General features: G+C 34.1%; 1 protein-coding gene across 6 annotated transcripts in view; it reads right to left on the reverse strand.

Annotated features, from left to right (window-relative positions):
- Positions 1–19,404, reverse strand: part of ZEB1 (zinc finger E-box binding homeobox 1) — a 276,709-nt gene that overhangs the window by 189,969 nt on the left and 67,336 nt on the right. The window contains exon 4 of one of the 6 annotated variants that reach the window (XM_014547959.1): positions 7,178–7,320. The exons of the other annotated variants lie outside the window; for them this stretch is intronic. The gene's annotated coding sequence lies outside the window, so the exon portion shown is untranslated. The remainder of the gene's footprint in view (positions 1–7,177; positions 7,321–19,404) is intronic. 6 annotated transcript variants of the gene reach the window in all.

The raw sequence follows: 19,404 nt of genomic DNA on the forward strand, positions 1-19,404 counted from the left end.
GCGCCCCAACCCCCTGATCTGCCCTGCTCTGTGCGTGACAAGGGGTGGCGCCGCAACCTCCCCATCGACCCTGCCTTGAGTGTGACATGGGGCGGTGCCCCAACCCCCCAATCGGCCCTACCCTGAGCGTGACTGAGGGTGGCATTGCAACCTCCCGATCCGCCCTGCTCTGTGCATGACGGGGCGGTGCCCCAACTCCCCAATGGGCCCTGCTCTGAGCCTGACCAGGGGCTGCACTTAGGGATTGGGCCTGCCCTCTGCCACCCGGGAGCAGGCCTAAGCCAGCAGGTCGTTATCTGCCGAGGGGTCCCAGACTGCGAGAGGGCACAGGCCGGGCTGGGGGACCCCCCTCCCCCCGCCCCCCGAGTGCACAAATTTTTGTGCACCGGGCCTCTAGTATATATATAAAAGCCTAAGCAACCGAATGACCAAATGACCAGTCTCTATGATGTGCACTGACCACCAGGAAAAGATGCTCAATGCAGGAGCTGCCCCCTAATGGTCAGTGCGCTCCCACAGCGGGGGCGCCACTCAGCTAACGGACAGGCGCCAGATGCAGGGCTCAAGGCTGGCCACCGCAGCCCAGAGTCTGCAGCAGAGCAGCAGCGAGCATACCAAGCGGCAGTGGCGGCAGGTGCAGTGGGGCCGGGATGAGTAGGAGCAGCAGGCAGGAGAGGCAGGCGGCATTGGACTGCCAGTTTCAGCCCGATCCCTGCAGGCTACGCCGAGGGACCCCACAAATCCATGCACCAGGCCTCTAGTTCTGAAATAAAATTGATTACAAATTTCCATGTCTCTATATTCAGATGCTTGATTACTTTTAATCTTCCATGAAAACCAAGGCAATGATTTAGTAAACTGACTGAGTAGGTCAATTGTTACAGTGTGCGAACAGAACATTTAACATCTAACTCAACTTAAAAATATGTATTTATATATATTTGCAAATGTTCTTAAGAAAAATTTAAGCTTTTAAAATAATTTGATTAGCTAATAGTAAAATAAGTTTTTGTTAAAATTCAACCCCAGATAAGTAACACAGGGGTTTATTGAGTGATATTCACAGACTGTTCTTCCTGGATAGAAAACAAAATCTGGCTTATTTAAAAAGCAGAAGAGCATGAGTGATAATCAACTTGAGTGATAATGTCCAAAGGAGAGAGAAGTAACAAAACTGTAATCTCTTTTAGAAACCAATGCCATTTTCTATAATGAGCTTTATATACTACACATTTTAGAATTTTTAAGAATAATTAAATTTAAATGAAAAATATAGGTAGTACTGTAAGTTGTCTCATTTTTTTCTATCCTTTTTGGGAAACAACTGCTCTTTTTTGTATCATTCCTCAAATTTATTTATATTCTAACATTCATGGTATAAATTCATTAAATCTTGAATTAGGCAGACTTCACTGGCAAATACCAGGAAAAGGAAAAAAATATTTCTTTTGTTTTGAGAAAGAAATTAGTCTCCTGTCCTAACCGGTTTGGCTCAGTGGATAGAGCGTCGGCCGGTGGACTGAAAGGTCCCAGGTTCGATTCTGGTCAAGGGCATGTACCTTGGTTGCGGGCACATCCCCAGTAGGGACTGTGCTGCAGGAGGCTGATCTATGTTTCTCTCATCGATGTTTCTAACTCTCTATCCCTCTCCCTTCCTCTCTATAAAAAAATCAATAAAAAATATTTTTAAAAAAAGAAATTGGTCTCCTTAATTATAGAATTAGCTTACTTACCATTATTACAGTATTACTGTAATACTAAAACATATACAATCTACTATAGAATTTCTTTAACAAGGGCTCAGAACCAGAAGGTGTCCCAACAATATTCAGTGCAATGTTTATTAATAGGCAATTAATTGCTTTTCTAACACTCTGAAAATAACAAAAATAATGTTATACACCTATTTTCTTGGGTTTTAGTAATTATTTTGAAGGTAGGATTTAAAAAAGAGAAAAATAGGTAATTCTTTTTTTAAATCTATCTATAAGAATTTGTCACAAAGGTCATTATTTTATGTACCATCTGACAAAGGATAGAACAGAAGAAACTATAAACAAATGAACTGCTTTCATTTAGGCTGGTATTCTCAAGTTTAATTAATGCATGTTAAAACCTTTTCCTTCTAAGAATATGCAGAATGCGTTTTAGAAATAAACTTTGCTGTTTGCAACTATTACATTTCTAATGAATGAAGGCAAGTAATTTATATTCTTTGAAACTCAGTTTCTTTGTCCAAAAAGTAATATTAAACTAGGTCAATTGTGGTTCCCCAAATCTTTTGTTATAAAATCCTTCAAGAATATGATGAAAATTATGGGTACTCTTTGCAGCTAAAATATATATACAGACAAAATTTGATTATAATTTCAGGGGATTTACAGACCCTCTGAAGCTCATCCAAATTATCACTGGGCAAAAAAAAAAAAAAAACCAACCAAAAATAAAAACAAAGCTAGAGTATAGTTTAAGTATTTTGTAGCTTTAAATTTTGGTTTCAGAAATAATAAGTTTAAAGCCTTTTAACAAAAGGAAGACAGTTTTGAGAATAAAAGTAAAAACCCAAATAATCCGTTAATTTACTCATTGCTGTTACAGGTATTAGCTTGGAAAGGCTGAACGCCTTATTTATATATAGACTACAGGCTTGGTGCACAGATTCATGCACCGGTGGGGTCCCTCAGCCTGGCCTGTGCCTTCACGCAATCCGGGACCCCTCAGGGGATGTCGGACTGCCAGTTTTGGCCCAATCCTCTGGCCTGTGGGGATTGGGCCGAAACTGACAGTCAGACATCCCCCGAGGGATGTAGTAGTGCTCAAAGTGGAAGGTGGCAGGGGAGGAGCCTGAGCTTGGCCCACTGTGCCTGCCACCACCGCTCTGGTAGTGCTGCCGCAGAGGCAGAAGAGACTCACACTGCCGCAGCTGCGCTCGCCAGCCCTGAGCCTGGCAACTGGCGCCTGTCGGTCAGCTGAGTGGCGCTCCCACTGTGGGAGCGCACTGACCACCAGGGGGCAGCTCCTGAGTTGAGCGTCTGTGCCCTGGTGGTCAGTGCACATCATAGCAACCAGTTGATAGGTCGCTTAGGCTTTTATATATATAGATGTAGGTGATAATTTGACAAAGTAATTCATATCTTAGACATTAGAAGTTAGGCAAATTAAGATTCTGACAGAAACCTAAGTTATTTATAGACATGAAATACATGATATTCACAGCTCACAAATGACAATAAGTTGTCTCCTCCCAATTCCACCACCACCAAGTTAATTTCCTTCTTAGAGTGAGGAAGAAAAAAACTATGTAATGTAGGCTATATTTGAGAACTTTAAGGTGACTGTTTTGGAGAAAGGGAAATACTTTCAGATTCGTAAATTTCTTATTTAACAATAATTGTTGGATTAGTGCCAAAAAAAGTAAAAACTTACCTATAATTCTTGTTCTCTGAAGGAAATGCAGTAAGTATAAACATATCCACACTCTTGGGTACATTCTCCTAAGCATGAATGGATTTGGAATGCACCATGGCTTAAACTGAACTGCTAAACTGTCAAACCACACTGGCAGCTGGATCTACCTACCTATTTGGTAATGAAGCAGCGTTGTCACCTGTAGTCATCCATCTGGTAAAGGCAAGTATTTTCCCTAGAGGAAGTGTGGAATTGGTGTAACTGCTGTCCACAGAGAACATGCATTATAAATGATCTCTTCTCTAGAGCTTAAGGGTGATAAAATACTACTAAAGAACTACTACTACATGCTTCAAAAATGGTCCTAACATTTGAACATTAAAAAATGTTTAAAAAGAAGAATGGAAAGATGTTTCTTTGTGAAGAGTCCTTAGGAGGAATTAGAGACACTGATATAAGAACTGGCAGGTTGCTTACTGGATTGGGATCCACTGGTCAACACCAGAGCAGAGAATTATAAGTACTTAAGTACTTATAAAGTAAGCCTTATCCTGGCATTCAGTAATTTAATATTTTGTGTTAATGCTTGCCAACTTGAAAATTATGTGATAGCAGCAGTGGTAAACAATGGTAGGAAAATAACTTGAAATAGCCAGGATCTTGAAAACTGCTAAGAGTATCACCAAGGGTGAACTGATTTTCATAAGATGTGATACTAGTAATGTGCTACTAGACAATTTATATTTTATAAACTCAAGTAACTAATCATTTAATTTATAAAATTTCATAAGCCTTACAGCTTAATGTAATAATTTAGATTTAAAATGTTTAAATATGTAAGAATTGAGTCCCTGTTTTGTAAGCCCCTTTTTCTGTCTTAAACATCTTAGAGATTTAGGAAGAAATGGGCCACAGTTTCTGGTTTGCATATTGATTTTCAGAGGGTTATCAAAATTCTCCTCATTGGAAGAGATTCTTTATCTTCTAGTGTTACAAGTTTCCATGGTAAGATTAGCAGATAAAATACAAGACAATCGATTAAATTTGCATTTCAGATAAATGATTTTTATAGGTATGTTCCAAATACAGCATGAAACATGACTACACTAAACTATTATTTGTTATTTAACTGAAATTCAAATTAAACGGGGCATCCTGTCTTTTTGTTGCTGTTTTTTGCTGTATCTGGACGCTCTAAACCAGGGAGTTCAGAGGGATACCCAACAGACTTTACATTCGACGATGCTAAAATGGGAGCTTCACTCTTGGTTTATATCTGCACTGTCTAATAAAACAGCTACTAGCTACATGTGGCTCTGAGCACTTAAAATGTGGCTAGTTAGTTCGATATGAAATGCTCTATAAATGTAAAATATACTCCAGACTTTGAATACTTAGTATGAAAAAAGTAAAACATTTCATACATTTTATACTGATTATATGTTGAAATAATATTTAGATATAATAGGTTAAATAAAATTAATTAAACTTAATTTTGCCTGTTTCTTTTTACTTTTTAATGTGATGACAACAGGACATTAAAATTACATATGTGGCTTGCATTATATTTTTACTGGACAGTGCTGGTCTACATGGCTACAAGGAGAGGGTTGGGCTAGAATTTCCTTGTTCTTTCCCTAAAAAATCAATATTGGTAAACATAGGGCTGCCTTGGAACATGAGCACACCAACAAAACTAAATTTCTAGTAGGGACTGTTTCCATAGATTAGCTATGATCCTTTAAAAATAAATAAGCACTAATACGTATATGTGTGTATAATTAAGTATGTCTAGGCATATATTTTTTAAAAATCTCCCAGATAGTAGTTCCAATAGAAGAATCCTTCAGTACCATTGTGTTGGGTTTTCACTCCTATATCTCATCAAAATCATAGAACAATACTTTATTTTGTTGCCTACTATGAGTTGAAGTGATATAAATTATCAATAAGAACTGTTGGAAAAATACCTAACTTTTGATACTCTAGGTCCCAGTGGTCCCCATTTTATATATTCATGCTACATTACAGATTTGAAATTACAATATGACTTTCAGAATGGTGACATAAATTTTCCTTTTTACAAAATATGTTGCCAATACTATCCTAAGACAGAGCTTATTTTTAAAAGGGGCAGGATTTTTAGAATAAAAAAATTCAGGTATAATAAAGCTTTAGTTTAGGTTACATTTTCAGTAGGTTTGACTTTTTATTCAATTTTTTTTTTCTCAAATGGCTTAAAGAGCGAAGGCATTCATCCATTCTGTTCCATGCTATTGTAAAGATTAAAAATATTTAATATGCTCTCACAAACAAAAATTCAAAAATTACAGAGAAATTATTTTAAGTATCTAGTAATCTTTATTTCTTCAGAACTATAACTTATATAATCTCTACTTTGAAAATCTAAATCTTTTAAAGTTGCCTACAGTTACAATAAGCAAGACTAGTTCTAAGTCCCCAACTACTAATATACAAAAAAGTAAATTGGTTTTCAAGGTCTTTTCAAAAAAGTTTGTAGTTTTTCTCATTCTAAGAGCAAGCACAAAGGGTTTTTACCCTTCTTAATATCGTTTATAATACAAATATTGGGAGAATTACTGTTTTAAGAGATAATAAAATTTATTATTAACAAAGATAGGGCTGCCAGACAAAAATCAGCCGATTTCTCCCAAATTTTATTTTTCATAAGAATTTCACATCTTGTAGAACTAAAGTTTCCAATATCAGTTGGAAGGATTTGATGTCTTCATCAGCAAATGACAATTTAAGTTATAATTGGTCACTTTGAGAGGTGTCAATAGATTGTGCAAAAGAACAATAAGGTTTTCTGATGTTAGAGTTTAACAGTAAAGATGAGACATTAATTTATACTTTATTAGGTTTCCTTGTGGAATCAATGTATATATTTCCTAAAGACAGGAAAAAGTTGCAAGATAGGAAAAAAGCTGCTGATTTTTTTTCAATTAGGATCTGGCATAAGAAATTTTAAGATCATATACCCACTAGAGATTAAAGGCTTTTGCTTCTATATGTTCTGAAGCTTAATACAGATTAAAAATGATTTGAGGGGCCCTAACCGGTTTGGCTCAGTGGAGAGAGCATTGGCCTGCGGACTCAAGGGTCCCAGGTTCGATTCCGGTCAAGGGCATGTACCTTGGTTGTGGGCACATACCCAGTAGGGAGTGTGCAAGAGGCAGCTGATCGATGTTTCTCTCTCATCGATGTTTCTAACTCTATCCCTCTCCCTTCCTCTCTGTAAAAAAAAAATCAATAAAATATATTAAAAAAATGATTTGAGGGACTTACTTTGAAGTAAAGGTAAGATACAACTTCAAAAAGAACACAAAAAGCAATTCTTCAAAGCTAGTTATATAAATTTAAACTGTTAAGTCACCAGACTGCTTAAATGATGTCACTGTTTCAAAATTCTTGAATGCAAATTTCAAAATATCTAAGAGAGTTCTTGATGAGGAATCAACCACAGCATTCACTAAACTTATTTAAGATGCACACTGAACTAAAAGACAAGTTTTACTAAAATTGGGATTTAAAAAAAACCATCCATACATTTCAAGAACATGCTTCCCTTCTAAACAATGAAAACCATCTCTTGATTGATGTATGTGATGTCCTGCCCACAAGTGGCTGCCTAGGCCCCCTTCTGTGAGAAAGTCTGATGGTCTCAATCCCTCCATGGAGCATTCCAAAACCAGTCCTGCTTTAGGAGCTTGGGCCCATGAGTGTGCATTCACTACATAGCGCTTACCTTTAGAGAACAAGGTGGTTGACACAAACTGATCAAGTTCTCACACCCCACACCTCCAAGAACACTGAAAAAGATCTGCAGATCTTTCTTGGTGCAAGAGGAACCTCTTTTTAATCTTCTTGAGGTGGAAGTTTAAAATTTTCCTAAAGAAGGAAAGAAGAGTAAACGATTATACTGAGATTATACCATTTGGTTCAAATTTATCCATATTACAGAAAGTAGGCTCTGAAGAAAATAAATTAGATAAAATCTTGAGTATTTCAAAAATCACATTCTCTTCTTTCAAAGAAAAAGTTATCTTCCTTAAATAATGCTGTATGCTTCAAATATTACTTCTTAAACCCCAAATCTAAAGTGACTAGTTCAACTTCTATCCCAGCACTGAACTATCATTTGGGAAGTTGAGAAAAATATGGACAAATTTTGGGTCGCCAAATTATCACAGTTGTAAATTCCATTTAAAAAATTAGCAAAGCTAAACTCATTAAAAAGCAAACAGCTAAACAGAGCTAGAAGAAATGTTGTCCTGTCTCTCTATATATCTCTAAATTTCCAAATACTCCAATAACATGCATTTCTTGACAAAAGTAGCCCTTTGAGTTGTGTTAAATGTTACAGAATCATATATGAAGTAACCTACTATAATGTAAGCTCCCAGAGGAAATGGATTTTTTAAAAATAATTATTTATAGAGCCTCAACTAGTTCCTGGTACATGGTAAACACTAAAAAAAATGGGAACAATAGAAATAATATTAAGCAATTAGTTAATATTCTCTAGGTTGAAATGTGCATAAAATAAAACGATTAGTTCTGGCCAGGTAGCTCATACACCAAGTTTATGGGTTCAATCCCAGGTCTGGGCACATAAATCAATGAATGCATAAATAAGTGGAATAGCAAATCAATGTCTGTCTGTCTCTCTCTCTCTCTCTCTCTCTCTTTAAAAATCAATTAAAACTTTAAGAAACCAATTAGCCTACAAATGTTCTGAGAAATTTGAAAATATTATATAAAATAATATTAACAATATCAAATTTTAATCACATATTAAATAATTTAATAATGTTTTTGACGTGCTATATCATAAAATATTTATGAGAAAATACTATACAAATATTATAACCCAAACTTCAGAAAAGAAATGGAATACTTTAAGGTCAAGAAATCATACACTCTACCTTAAAAATACATTATCAAATATCAAATATAAGAATAAAAATATTTAGATAAAATGTAACATCCCTTCTTAATATTTTATTATTAATTAATTTTCACCTTTTGAAAAGTAGGTCTATATAAGCCAAGTGATAATATGGTTATCTATATCTACAATTCTGCCTAAATAAATCATTCCCATAATATTAAACTGAAATCAGAAGATTTTATCAGTATGATTTTCATACTTATTTTAAGTAAATATATACAGTTTTTCAATCTTAAAAAACAAAATTTAACAAGAAATGCTGAATATTCATTTATTTTTCTGTAACATAGATTATTACTAAAAACAGATTAATTTTCTCCAACTGTTTTCCAACTCTTTCCAAATTTGATAAATTAGGGAGAAAAAGAAGAAACACTGAAATTAGGAAGAGATAAGTCAATAATACTGATAAAGGACTGAGTATGTATATATATTTTAATAAAAATGTAAGGCCAGTAGAATCAGAACTGTTACAGAGTACTTGATTCCATTTGACCTTAAATTCTACAAAGAAGAATCAGTTCTCAAAAAAACCCAGAACAGTAGGTGTATGGAGCATTTCATTTCAGAGTATAGAAACCATGTAATGTAGAGCCAAAAGCACAATAAGGAAACAGGTAGTAAATGTAGAATTTATGCTTACCCCATATCATTAAAATAATGCTATAGCTGACACATTAGGCCTTAATTATAGTAAAAAAAAACTGTTTACATGTTACAAATAATTCAATTTAATATCTTGTATCAGGGAGTCAAGCTTAAAATGTGAAAAAGAATATTTTAAAACAAAACTTTAGAAGCTCACTTAATTTAAAATAATGTTCCTATTTGGGACATTTTGCAAACCTTTGAAACTAACTTTGGGGGTAAGGGATGAAAATAGTTCCAATGAACTAAATGTAACAATATGCCAAAGGAGATTTTAAAAGGTAAAGAAAAATTTTAAAAAATTGGAAATTTTGCTGAAAGGAAAAGATTCCACTAGATCAGCGGTTCTCAACCTGTGGGTCGCAAGCCCTTTGGGGGTTACCTAAGACCACTGGAAACACCTATATAATTACATATTGTTTTTGTGATTAATCACTATGCTTTAATTATGTTCAATTTGTAACAATGAAATTGGGGGTTACCACAACATGAGGAACTGTATTAAAGGGTCGCGGCATTAGGAAGGTTGAGAACCACTGCACTAGATGGTTCAATCTCCTAGGCCTAGGAGGGTGAAAAAGGAAACAACTTCCCCAAGGTAGAGGCACTGACTAGGAACTCCTTTAAAATTCTTACTCACAGTGGTGGATAATGAATCTTTTGCATCATTTTCACTAGCAGGAGGGCTGAAGTCTAAGTTTACCACATTCAGAGATTTAGTGTTCAATTTTTAATTTCACTTGCAAGTATAGATTATTAAGCTATACTAACAACTAATTTCAGTCCCTTACAAAACTGCCCTGAATAATCTATTTTCTCTTTTTCATCTTGATCAATGTTTCTCATACTGTGAAGGACTGTTTTTATTTCCAGTGTGGATGCATGCTCACAGACTATTGCTCATACTACATAGAACTCTCTCAGCAGTTTTTTAATAATACCAGTCTCTCCTTAGTGAGATAAGATAGGTGATGTACATGGATGACACAGAAATATCACTTTGCTATAAAAATACGTAAGTTTGTAAACACGTATTGAAACTGAGTAAGCATTATTCACAGACTGATATAACCAGCACTAGTCTGCTGCCTATACTTTATGAAATTCTAATCTAGGTCACAAGAGTAGGGTCTTATATTGTTCCATACACTTCTTGGCTGAATCCAACCTCCAGTTTTAATTCATTTGTCCTTGGAAATTATTGACTAATAAATTACCAATGATTTGTTCCAGTATATTGCTTTCATCAGTTATTTCTGCAGCACTATACAATAGAACGTTTTATGTTGGTAGAAATATTCAGAGCAGACTCTGTGCAAAGAGTGAACCTTAGCCATGTGTGGCTGTTGACCACTTGAAATGTAGCTAGCGTGATTGTACTAAAAAAAATTTTTTAACAGGAGAAAAAACAATTTAATATGTGTGCATGGGAGAATCATAATATGATGCTTAGATTATAAAATGAGGCTCAAAGAGATCACTGAATCAGGCAGCTTTTTATACTTTTTACACAAAGAAACATCTTTACTTGGTAAGTTCTATTAATGCTTTCAATACCTAAGAAATTGACAGGACAAAAGAAAGTTAGTACTCATTAGAAAAGAATCTAAGAAAGGTTTGGGTATTATTAGTGAGGAATCTAAAGAGTTTGGACTTGGGTAGTAAATTAGTAAAGGTGTTAATAAGGCTTGTTTACACCAACTTTCCACTCTTGATTCTTTTAACTCTTGTGATAATGTTGTCTCTTAGCACTCTGAGGAACTAAATTTTAAATTTTACTTGATTTAAATTTAAATTGCCATATTCAGCTAGTGGCCACCATATTGAACAGTACAGTGCTGGAGCACTGCATTATTTTCACTTGATCTTTTGTTGTTGTTGTTTTGTTCTTTTTTTTTAATTTCATTTTATTATTTTTATTATTGAAAGTATTATAGATGTCTCCCCCTTCTTTTCTTCCCCTTGTCCCACAGCACAGGGTTCCGGCACTGCCCCAGGCCTTAACCACCCTATTGTGTGTTTTCATGGGCAATGCATATATGCATATAACTTATTTGGTTAATCTCTTCCCACGAATCCCCCACCCCCTTCTCTCTGAGATTCAAAAGTTTGTTCCATATTTCCACCTGATCTTTTAAATAACATTTTTAAAAAATCACCCATTCCCTTCAATATTAACCCAAGTATCTTAATTATATCATTTTCTGTATGTACATATAAATATTTACATGCTTGTAGTCACAACATATAAATTTACTAATTATATTTTCCACTTACACTTAATATTTCTAGAGCTGCACTGTTCAATACTGTGGCCACTAGACCCATATATTTAAATTATATATATTTTTATTTCTTTTTTTGATAGATTTCCGAAAGGGAGAGGGGGAGAGAGAGAGAGAGATAGAAACATCAATGATGAGAGAGAATCATCAATAGCCTCCTGCACACCTGCCACTGGGGATCAAACCCGCAACCCAGGATGTGCCCTTGACTGGAATCGAACCCCGGACCCTTCAGTCCACAGGCTGACGCTCCATCCACTGAGCCAAACCAGCCAGGGGCCCCATGTATTTAAATTTAAATAATGTTAAATAAAATTTAAAATTCAGTTCCTCAATTGCCCTAGCCACACTTCAAGTGCTCAGGCGACCATTAATGGACAGTGTAAATTACAGAATATTTCCATCAATACAGAAAGTTCTATTGGATAACTGTTCCGGTGTCTTCAAAAATGATCATTTAAGACAATATACTATTTTACATTAATGTCTATATTAGTCTCTAAATTGAGCATTTTTCTACATATAAGATTTATAATAGGGAAAATATTTATACCTAAATTCCTACAAGTGAAATATCTGAACATTACTGTGTCTCTCATCACATATTCCTATATTTCTTCCCAAAAGTTTGCTATTACTTATCTTGACAATATTAGATTTCTTTTTAAAAAATTTGGCTCCTTTAAAAGAATGAAAAAGCTGTTTCTCAAAGTCATTTTATTTTGTAACTTATAAGTACATGATTAAATGTTTTCCCTCATACTTTTTTATTATTCATTTTTCTTTATTTTCAAATCTTAACTGTCATATTTTTCTTATTTATATATTAGGATCTTGATCCTAAATTTGCATATTCTGCAATAATATAAATTGTTATAGCTAGTATCATTTTCTTTATAATATTTGATGTAGATATGTTCCACAACTTTCTATAACCCTTTTAATTATAATATTTTATCCCAACAAAAATTTTTAATATTCAAGTACATCTTTACCTTGGTGAGTTCTACTAATGCTTCAAATATGAGATGAAAAAGTAGTTTCTATGCTACTTTTTAAAAATTCCTATGGCTATATAAAGAAGAAGGAAAACATTTATTTGTCCAATCAGTCTTGCAGTTATACCACTGAATGCTACTACCTAATACTACTGAATGAATATCCTGTAAGTGGCCTCTCCTTTAGAAAATAATATTTCATCGTATATTAAGGTATTATATATAAATGGGACTAATTTTGGGTTCCTCATAATGCTCCAGTAATCTATGTTTTACAAGACGTAGAAAAAGATTTCTTTTCAGACTTTCCTTTAAGAAGGCAACTGTAATAATTTAGGAAAGTATTGAATAGAAAAATAGCATGGATATGGACAGTAATGTTTTACTCAAAGAGGAAGAAAAACATGTGCTTGTTTTACTACTACTCAGAGTCTTTGAACTCATATAATGCTAAATAAATTTTTGAAATTACTAAAAAGGTTGATTTCACATCTGTACTTGATGTTGGCAGAAATCAGGGTGGCATGCAAGCAAAGGCAAAAGGAATTTGCATAAGTCACAGGAGGACAAAGGGGCCTTTCTCTTGACACTGACTAAGAAGTCAGTGGTTCAAGAAAAATTTGTATTTAAATCTCTGAGGGTAGAAATTTCCCTCACAGTACCTGGATACACATCTATTTCTGTATCATTACCACTGTTTAGACACTATTGCTTCAAAATGTTTCTGATGTGTGCCCTGGCCTGGTAGCTCAACTGATTGGAGTGTTGTCCCTTGCACCAAAAAGGTTGCTGATTCAATTACCAGTAAGAGCACATACATAGGTTGAAGGTTTGATCCTTGGTTGGGGCAAGTACAGTAGGCAACTGATTGATATTTCTCTTTCTCTCTCTCTCTAAAAATCAATAAAAATATATCCTCAGGTGAGGATTAAAAAATGTTTCTGATATGTAGTAGGGTGAGACTTCCCCTCATTGTAGAATCCCTATAAAATAATTTTGAAATTTTGAAAGTTAGAAGTAAATCTAAATGTCCATAAATTACTTAGAGTCAAATAATTTGCTAATATTCTCATGATTCAGAAACAGTTTATCTCCATTTATTTGAATCTTAAAAAATGTTTTCCAATATGTTAATGTTTTTCTCCCCAAAGTTCTAACATCTTTCTCAAATTCATTGCTAAGTACTTGTTTGTTACATTTCTGAGTGGATTCTCCTATTATGTTTTTTTTAGCTGGTCTAAAGATATGGTATATACAGCACTTTGTTATTACAATTTTGTTGTTTATAAGTTTATAAATGGTTTTAAAGTTGACTACCACAGATTTTCTTAATCAATCCTGTCATCTCAAAATAAACTATTATGGCTTTTCTTCTTCAGGGTTTGTTCCTTAACAATATTAAATAAAATGAAGTTAGTTGTGTTTATTGAAAAAAATAATAAAAACATGTAGTACTTGTAGCATGTAATGGAATACTGCTCAGCCATAGAAAAATGAAATATTGCCATTTGTGACAACATAGATGGATCTTGAGAGTATTATGCTAAATGAAATGTTAGAAAAAGATAAGAACCATATGATTTTCCTCATGTGAAATATTAAAAAAAGGAACAAACAAACAAAAACCTTAAACTCATAGGTACAGACAACAAAATCATGGTTACCAGAGGGAAAAGAGGATGGGAAGAGGAAAAAGAGGGTAAAGATGGTCAAATATATGGTGTCTGAAGGAGACTAGACTTCAGGTGGTGAGCACAACAGTGTATACATATGTAATGTTAAAAAGTTGTACACATGAAATTTACATAATGTCATTAGCCAATGTTATCCTAATAAATTTAATAAAAATGCTGACTGATCATTACTGAATTTAAATTTATGATTCTAGCAATATAAAATAATCCCCACCTAAATGCTTTTACTCTCCTAGGTGATGTTGTTCAGTTGCTGACCTAAGAAAAAATCCTATTCCTTGAAGCTCAACTCACCACCAATGACTCATCACAAAGCAGAATATTTGACCAAGTAGGACCAGGAAAAGGTGCTCAACTATTATATGACTAACATTGTACATATTGACTATATACAGCTATCCTAATACTGATAATGTTCATAAAAATCAAATAAGAAATATATTTCATAAAAATCCTACAATTACATGGGTACTTAAATGCTATGTGCTCCTTGTATGCAAAGTTACTCTTGGATATTAACTAGGTATTTAAGAGATATTAAAAGTGCCAGGTTTCTTTCTAGGCTGAACTATTTCAGGGAAATAAAAAAGTCATAGTTTATGAGAAAAGTTTCTTCTTTATAGAATTCCCACTAATAAGTGTAGAAAGGGTGGCTGATTTGTTATTTTTCAAACCCTAATGACAGAACTGATTCAGAGAACAGTTAGCAATGAATGAAACCATGAAAGGAAAGGTTAATGGAAAGCTCTTAGTGGCGAGACTGCACTGTCACCACTGGTCAATTTTAGCACTGCTTTGAGTGAAGCAGTAAATGCTGTGTGCTCCCTGATGTGATACAGTATAAAGGAATAGCCTCATGTATGAATTATTCCTATCAATCCTCCCCCACCACCAAAATCAATGCTTGAGTCTCGTAAGTATTTTAAACTAACTTCTAATTTACAGGAAATTTAGAGGCTAGATAAATAAGTTAATTAGACAAACAAACCAACATAAAAATCCAAAATGGGAAATTTTCTATGGGATAGCCTACCCAGTTTCTCATAATAAGTCATGAACAGGAAGGACAAGAGAGGAAGAGAAGGGAAGGAAGGCAGGGGTGGGAGAGGTAGAAGAAAGGTAGATTGGTCAAGGGAAAGAAAGACATTTTAATTATAGATCAGTCCTAACAACCAAGTCTGTATGAATCTTGTTTGGATTCTAAATGAACAACCCAAATGTAAAATGAGATTTTTAATCCAATAGGGGAAACTAAATAGAGAAATATCAGGTGATAAAGAATTATTGTTTACTTTGTTTGATGTGAGAAGGTATAGGTATATAAAAATGTATTTTTTTTTAAGAGAAGCATACTGAAGAATGTAGGAGTTAAAAGACGAAGTCTGGAATCTGTTTTAAAATACTTGAGAAAAAAGGAGGAAGTAGATGAAGCAAATATGGCAAATTTTTGCCAATGTTAAATTTGGGCCATAGATATAGGGAGCTTACTACACAAGACCCTCTTCTTTTGTGTTATGTTAGAATTTTTCACAATAATTTTTAAATAATCAGGCCCCTGGAACATGATCTATTCATCTAAACATATACTAATACAAGTAAAAATAGAACAGTTACCTACAACCCTCCTACATACCAAACATTCACACCTAGACAAAGGATGCGAAAGATACGACAGATTGAACTGTGATTGGCACAGATGTGACGACATTCTAAATGATTCATTTGAAAATTAAACTTGACTTGCATATATTGTTACTGTGTATATGTATATTTGTAAAGAAAAAATTTTGTAAATTTAAATCCAACAGTACTTTAGGAAACAAAATTTCATAAAAATAAAATAATTTGTACCCCTACTCAGGTATTCAAATGAATGGCAGATAAAAGTTTAACATCAACAGATATATTTATATTTATATGCTCCTCCTAAAATATAAATGGACTTCTAATAGGTAAAGTATATGGCAGAAATATATTTCAAACCAAAACACTTCCTTATGCCCCTTGCATATTTCACCATCTATACCTCCCCCACATAAGTCATCACTTATTCCTTCCCTTATAAAAACATTATTTTACAGTATAAATCCTGGAAAAAGTTTTCTTTATGTTCATTTTATTTCTTATAATTTTCAATCTTTTTTCATATGGCTGCATGATAATATTTCCTGACTAACTCATAAATTAAAATACTATTATCTGTGTCCAAAAAATGTTTGCATTCAATACCCTTGTAACACTTTAACATTTAATATATAGTAGCTCACAATACAGGTGTTCTTAAATCTTCTGTTATTTTAACTTTAATTTTTATATGAAAAATTTTTCTAGTTAAGACTTTAGTAGCACCTAATAGTTCAATAGGCAGACCAACCAACTTCTTATGGATATATATATATATAGCATTTTCCACCCAATATTCACTTGACTTGAAACCTATCAGGGCACAGACCTCTACAACACTAATGCAGAGTTGGATAACATAGTGGAGCTTCAATTAGAAGCTCCCAATCAAGCCTCTCCTCTTTAGTAAGAGTATAAATGGTGTTTAAATAATTTAAGAAGACCATTTGTTAAAGCAAACAAGAGAGACACAGAGACACACTGGGAGGCGGGGGGAGAAAAATACATAAATTATGCTAGTTTTATTTTTCCCTTAAAAAGCTATAATCTGTAATGAATTAGTAAATTAATCTGAGAACTCATGACACTATTTGCAGAACTAAAAATGCTGTATAGTGTTGTAAACTGAAGAGTTGCTAAGACTTCTGTAGCTACTTAAAGCTAGTTTATAAAAAAAATTAGTCCAAAGGTATAAAAAATAACTTGGTACCTGCTGAAAATGTTTATTAAAAATGTTAATCTTATAACAAGAAAATCAGTTTGAAATTAGACAAACTAAAGAAATTTTTATTTCTCTTGGAAGTTAAAGAACAGTACATAATTTATATAGGGGTATTTTAGAAGTCTTGAAATAGTATGTATAAAAATCGATAAGGTATTTTCACTTGAAGATATTATATAAAATACTTTCCGGAATAGAATTCTTAACTTAGTATATTTTGACATTAAAAAAACTTAATGAATTTTTAGCATTTTGTTTCAACTTGGAGCAATAATTTGGGATAAATATATACATATGTGTGTATATATTTGCACACATACGTACACACATATATAATGAGGAGACTGAGATGCTAAGATGGCCTCATAATTTTAGTAGGTGCATGTATCTACAATTCCTCCATTTATTAGTGGCAGTGTAGCATCTAGATTTTAGATTTTCTGCTTCATGTCTAAGTGTTATTTCCATGGTTCTAGTCTTCCTAAGGCCTAAGTAGAGTAATAGCATAATTCTTTTAGGCTATGACAGTAGTATTATTAGTAAGTTAAAATGAAAGAAACAATTCCACGTTACAAACAAAAATAAACACACTAGGTTATAAAATACCTAATTCTAGATTTAATTCAAATACTTCACCTAAAAACAATTCATTAAAGGTGCACTTATGATAATTAACCTACAAATAAATAAATCATATATATATATGCATATATGTCAGCCATAGAATTATAGTTCAAAGAAAATGTCAAATATAATTATACCCTGAAATTGTTTGCCAGCAAAAATTATTTAACTCTTAAAGCATTTTGCTAGAACATTGCACTAAAGGATATAGTAAAAGTATAGATGAAAGAATTTTTTACAAATTTAAAAATATTTACACAAACTATATATAGAAGTAGAAAATGTAATATATGATTCTCTTGAGACAGTTGTTTCCTACTAAGGTAATAAAGTAAGTAAAATAACAAGTAGTGTTATTTATGATTAAGTTTACAAATATAATGTAGACCTATTATAGAAAGGAACCCTTTGTTGAGGTTTCTACAGGAAAAAGAATACTTAATACTGACATAGTCATTTCCTTTCTAAACTTATTCTAAACTGGTTTGGGCTTACCTTCATGGAGAAGGTAAGATAAAATCTTTCCTATTTCATTTCTTAAACAAGAAGGATCAGTTCCATAATGAATGGGACAGACTAAATCTTGGGTTACATCGATATGCAATCTATGGAGGCCTTTGCGTAACTCCTATATTGCTTCTTAAAGCAGTCCTAAAGCTTGGGTGGGTATTTCAGTGACATTTTGTTTAGTGATAATAAAGAAAACAGCTCTTTGTTGTATGTATATGTATATGTATATGTATATGTATATGTATATGTATATGTATATATAGATATATAGGTATAGGTATAGAGATATAGATATAGATAGATATATCTATATCTATATCTCTATATCTATCTATATATACATACATATATACTGAGTGGCCAGATTATTATGACCACCCCATCAGTACTTCGTTGGGCCACATTTTGCCTTCAATACTGTGGCGATTCTTCTTGGCATTGACTCCATTGAATCCGAGATATTGAAAGATGATGCGAGGAATCTGGCACCATGCCTGATGAATAGCACTGCCCAGTTCTGTGAGATTTGATGGTTGTGGAACCAGCTGCCTGATGGCTCTTTTAACTTCATCCCACAAATGCTCAATTGGATTGAGATCTGGTGATTTGGGGGGCCACCTAAGCAAGGTAAAGTCTCCCTCATGTTCTTGAAACCACTCCTGCACAATACGAGCACCGTGGCATGGCACATTGTCTTGTTCGAAGAAGCCATCTCCATTGGGATATGCCATCAACATGATAGGATGAACTTGATCAGCAATGATACTTAGGTATGTTGTGCTATTCAGACGTTGTTCCACACGAATTAAAGGGTCCAAATCATGCCAGGAAAACATGCCCCAAACCATAACACTGCCCCCACCAGATTGAAGGGTTGTACTCATGCATGTGGGGTGCATGTTTTCATGCTTTTTCCGCCAAATTCTCACTCTGCCATCTGCATGATGCAACTGGAAACGGGATTCATCGGACCATATGGCTTTTTTCCAATGCTCAACTGTTCAATCCTTGTGTTCCTGTGCAAATTGGAGATGTTTTATCTTGGGAACTGCTGACAGCAAAGGTGTTCGAACAGGCCTTCAGTTTCCATATCCCATACGATGCAGTGTATGGTGAACAGTGTGTTCAGAGATCATTTGAGAGGTTCCCTGATTAATATCTGCCATTTTTTGATGCACTGTTGTCCGTCTGTTGTCTTATACCAGTGGTGCCACTCTCCGTTTTGCCCTAACATTGACTAGTCGCTGACGGCCACAATTCGCACATTCTGACCCAGATTTTCGGCTGACAGTCCAGTCTTTAAACACTTTAACAACAGCTGCTCTTGAACATTTAACAAATTCAGCTATTTTGCAGATACTCGCTCCACGGCTATGAGTGCCAACAATCATCCCACATTCAAAGGCTGTTAAATCGC

Source organism: Myotis brandtii, unplaced genomic scaffold, assembly GCF_000412655.1.
Source record: "Myotis brandtii unplaced genomic scaffold, ASM41265v1 scaffold49, whole genome shotgun sequence".
Lineage (NCBI taxonomy): Eukaryota > Metazoa > Chordata > Mammalia > Chiroptera > Vespertilionidae > Myotis > Myotis brandtii.